The sequence below is a fragment of the Chenopodium album genome, chromosome 1, assembly GCF_948465745.1.
Source record: "Chenopodium album chromosome 1, dcCheAlbu1.1, whole genome shotgun sequence".
NCBI lineage: Eukaryota > Viridiplantae > Streptophyta > Magnoliopsida > Caryophyllales > Amaranthaceae > Chenopodium > Chenopodium album.
In genome coordinates this window covers 60,183,662-60,188,811 of record NC_137834.1, presented here as the reverse complement: position 1 = coordinate 60,188,811, position 5,150 = coordinate 60,183,662, and the positions used below count along the sequence as shown (strand labels likewise).

Here is a 5,150-nt window from a genome sequence, read left to right as displayed (position 1 = left end):
AGATCCTCCGTCACTTATTATAGCTCTAGGTACGCCAAATCTTGGAAAGATGGTCTTCTTAAAAGTTTGTGGACGACCTTGGCGTCATTGGTAGGAGTGGCGATGGCCTCAACCCACTTGGATACATAATCTACGACGACAAGAATATAACGGTTCCCTTTTGAAGAAGGGAACGGTCCCATGTAATCAACACCCCAAACGTCAAAAATCTCAACTTCTAAAATTCCTGTTTGGGGCATCTCATGCCTCCGCGAGATGTTGCCAGTCCTCTGGCAAGAGTCACAAGCCTGCACAAACATGTTAGCATCTTTATACATTGTAGGCCAATAAAAACCTGACTCATTAATCTTGGCCACCGTTTTAGTGGGGCCATGATGTCCTCCATATGGGGAGGTGTGGCAACTAGTAAGCACACCGTGGACTTCCCATTCGGGAACACACCTGCAAAATAATCCATCTGCACACTCACGAAACAAAAAAGGATCATTCCAAAAATAATGCTTAACATCAGAAAGGAATTTCTTTCTTTGTTGGTAGGACAAGTCAAGGGGTAGAGTACCACCCACTAAATAATTAGCAAAGTCTGCATACCATGGGTGTTGCTCTACAACTGCATATAGATTATCATCAGGGAAGGAATCATCTATAGGTAGAGAATCCTTACCCTCATCATACCTGATACGTGCCAAGTGGTCTGCCACTACGTTCTCTGCTCCCTTTTTATCTTTGATTTCTATGTTGAAATCTTGGAGCAAGAGAACCCACCGGAGTAGCCTTGGCTTTGATTCCGCCTTAGCTATCAAATATTTCAATGCTGCATGATCAGTAAAAACAATAACTTTAGAACCAACAAGATATGATCTAAATTTTTCTAAAGCATAAATAACAGCAAGAAACTCCTTTTCCGTAGTGGCATAGTTGACTTGGGCTTCATCCAAAGTTTTGCTAGCATAATAAATAGCATGCAAAACCTTGTCCTTCCTCTGTCCGAGCACGGCTCCTAGTGCAAAGTCACTTGCATCACACATGATTTCGAAAGGAAGGTTCCAATCGGGAGCACATATGATGGGTGCCGATATCAAAGCCTGCTTGATCCTGTTGAAAGCCTCAAGACACTCGTCAGTAAAAATAAATGGGGCATCCTTGAGCAAGAGCTATGTCAGTGGTTTAGCAATTTTAGAAAAATCTTTGATAAAGCGGCGATAAAACCCCGCATGACCCAAGAAACTTCTAACTCCCTTAACATTAACTGGGGGAGGTAATTTCTCAATCACTGATATTTTAGCCTTGTCTACTTGTATGCCCTTATCAGATACAATATGACCTAGGACTACTCCCTCTGTCACCATAAAGTGACATTTTTCCCAACAAAGGACTAAGTTGCACTCTTCACATCTTTTCAAAACTTTAGCGAGATTAATTAAACATGAGTCAAATGAAGAACCATAAACGCTAAAATCATCCATAAAGACCTCCATAATAGACTCTATGAATTCAGAAAAAATGCTCATCATACAACGTTGAAAGGTAGCGGGTGCATTACATAAACCAAAGGGCATTCTATGATATGCAAAAGTGCCATAAGGGCATGTAAAAGTAGTCTTTTCCTGATCTTCAGGGTGAATCGGAATTTGAAAAAATCCCGAATACCCATCCAAATAGCAAAAGAATTTGTGATTGGCTAACCTCTCAAGCATTTGATCAATAAAGGGAAGAGGGAAGTGATCCTTTTTAGTGGCAATATTTAATCTACGATAGTCTATGCACATACGCCACCCTGTTACAGTTCTAGTGGGAATTAATTCATTTTTTCCATTTGTTATCACAGTCATCCCACCCTTCTTTGGCACTACCTGCACGGAACTTACCCACTTGGAGTCAGAAATAGGATAGATAATACCTGCATCAAGTAATTTCATAACCTCTTTCTTGACTACTTCCTGCATGTTAGGATTTAATCTTCTTTGGGGTTGAATACAGGGCTTATAGTTATTCTCTAGACGTATCCTGTGCATACAAAAGTCAGGGCTAATACCCTTGAGATCATCAATACTGTACCCTATAGCCTTCTTATGGGTTTTGAGAACCCCTAGAAGTTGGGAAGATTGTAGGTCAGTGAGTGCAGTACTGATGATCACGGGGTGTAGTTCCTGTTCATCTAGAAAAACATATTTTAAATGAGAAGGGAGAGGTTTTAGCTCAGGTTTCTTAACCTCCGCAGGTTTTGATTCCTGAACTAAATTTACTACCTTCATTGTTTCCTTGGGGCTTAACTCTTTTAAGGAAAGAGCCTTTTCAATATGTTGTACCTCATTATCCCAAATGCTTGCATTGTCGCTAGATAAATTCCCGCAGAGAACTTCCTCTAAGGGATCCTTCGCAAGAACCTGTGGCAGACTATCATCACAAATATCGTCCATTACATCAATTATATCAATGTAACAACAATTTTCCTCTAGCATAGACCCTTTCAAAACCTTCCCTAAATTGAAAGTAACATTATCGTCACCTACATAAAGGGTTAGTTTACCATTTTTTACATCAATAATCGCTCCTGTAGTATGGAGGAAAGGCCTACCTAATATAATGGGTATTTGTGTGTCCTCTGCCATGTCTAAAACAACAAAATCAACAGGAATAAAAAATTTACCAACTCTGACAGGTACGTCCTCTAAAATACCTAAGGGGTATTTTACCGAACGATCTGCCATTTGCAAAGTTATATTAGTAACTTTTAATTCTCCCATATTTAATTTAGCGCAGACAGACGATGGCATGACACTAACACTAGCACCCAAATCACACAAAGCTTTGTCAATAAAAACATTCCCAATGTGACAAGGGATAGAAAAACTACCGGGATCCTTTAATTTAGGAGGGGATTTGTTTTGCAATAGAGCGCTACACTCCTTTGTGAAAGCTACAAGTTCTACTTCATTAAAGGCCATTTTCCTAGTCAGAATGTCTTTCATAAATTTAGCATAAGCAGGCAATTGAGTAATTAAATCAGGGAAAGGCACTGTTACCTGCAGGTTTTTCACAACCTCTAGAAACTTACCGAATTGTTTATCAAGCTTACTCTTCAATTGTCTATTAGGGAATGGAAGCTTGATAACTGGGCTCTGCACATCTCCTCCTTTATCCTGCGATTTACCATGCACAGAAACATTAGTAGGGTTAGTATCTATTTGTAGCCCTGCAGGGCTAACAGGATTAGCGTTTGGTATAGAGGAATCTAGATCAGGAACTGGTCTATCTTCCTTTGGCATAGGAGGTCCATCATAATGTGAACCACTCCGTTGAGTGATTGCGTTGGCATGATCTGTAGGATGGATAGGTTGTGCTGGTAGAGCTCCCTGCTGACGGGATTGTAGGGTATATGAAAGTTGTGCAATTTGATTGTCCATGATTTTATTATGGGCTAGGAGAGAATCAATTTGCGCATCCCTACTCTTCATGTGCTTTTGCATATTGGCAAGTATTGCTCTAATTTCTGTCATGGTAGGGTCGGAAGATGATGAGGGTGATGCTTGGCTTTTTTGGCCGGAATTAGGATGATAATATTTTTGCTGTGGTGGGGTTTGCTGTTGTTGTTGTTGTGGAGGTGGAGGATTTTGTACGTTGGTGATCCGGTACGAAAGATAATGATGATTTTTATAACCGGCATTGTAGGAATTGGAATAGGGGTTATTCTGCCTATAGGTTTGAAAGGAATTAACTTGTTCCATAGAGCTCCTACAATCTTGCTCCCAATGACCTACAATTCCACAATTTTCACAAAAAGCTTCATGGTTAGCAACAGCAGAAACATTAGCTGCGGAGTTAGGAGCAGCAGTAAGATTATCTAATTTTTGACAAATAGATGTTAATTGAGCTTGCAAAAAGGATACGGAATCAACATTATGTTTTCCTTTATTTGCAAACCCTCTCGGATTCCCATATTGGGAATTGTGTATTGCCATGTCTTTGATAACCTGTCCTGCATCATCCACATTTAAATTCATAAACCTCCCACTAGCTGCCGAATCTAACACTGATCTAGAAGAATTTCCAAGTCCATTATAAAATGCTTGGATCAATTGCCATTGTGCTAGATTGTGGTGGGGGCACTCTCTCTGTAGATCCTTGAACCTCTCCCAAGCCTCATATAATGTTTCGTCAGCCTCTTGAGCGAAGTTCTGAATAGCACTCCTTAGCACCGCTGTTCTCTCTGCAGGATAATATTTATTATAGAAATTCAAAGCAAGAGTTTCCCAGTCAGTAATACCAAGTGCAGTTCTATTCAAACCATTAAATCATAATTTTGCTTTGCCACATAATGAAAAGGGAAAAAGAATCTCCCTGATTTGGTCTTGCGTGACCCCGGCTTGTCTAATGGTGTTACAATATTGGCAGAAATCTGCGATGTGAAGATTAGGATCTTCACCCTTAGCTCCGCTGAACTGCTTCCTCTCTATCATAGTGATAAATTGGGGCTTGATCTCAAATTGAACTCAATCTAGAGCCGGAGTGGGAGTAAGGTGCGGGAAATCTGTGAGCTTCGGTTGTGAGTAGTCACTGAGTTTCTTCTGGGCCGTCATCTCTGATCCTGAATCTGAAGAAATATCTGTGTCACTAGAATCAGAGGGGGGATCGCGGTGATTATTGTTATTATCACCAGAATCCGCCAGGATTTGCTTGTAGAGATTTTTCTGTCTATGGAAGGAACGTTCGATCTCAGGATCGAATGGAATGTAACCTGATCTGGAACACCTGGGCATAAACAAAAACTAGAAGCAAATATGAGAATTGCCTCAAATAACTAACGTTCTCTAAGGCAAAAAAAAAAAAAAAGGAATAATCTAGACTACAAAAATATAATCAGAAAATAAAAATAAAACCGTCTCCCCGGTAACGGCGCCAAATTTTGACAGGGTAAAGTCATATCCCCTAATCAAAAATAATTACCTAAATCCTCTAACTAAGGTAGATAGGGAAGTAGGGTCGAACTCCACAGGGAAACAAGTCTTTTTACTTCTAATTAATTAATATAATCTAAATTATCTAAGTAACCAATATTTTTATGAATAAAATCTAAACTACGGAGAATAAGGTCGAAGGAAATAAAGTAGGGAGATATTCAAATATTAAAAGGCCTAGGGCATAGGTTC

The 5,150-nt window shown here is 39.8% G+C and overlaps 1 non-coding gene across 1 annotated transcript; it reads left to right on the top strand.

The window, feature by feature from the left end:
• The first annotated feature begins 4,092 nt into the window (after positions 1-4,092).
• Positions 4,093-4,199, top strand: LOC145566586 (small nucleolar RNA R71). The gene has a single exon (XR_014095453.1). It is a non-coding gene; the product is annotated as a small nucleolar RNA R71 (small nucleolar RNA).
• Positions 4,200-5,150: the final 951 nt, after the last annotated feature.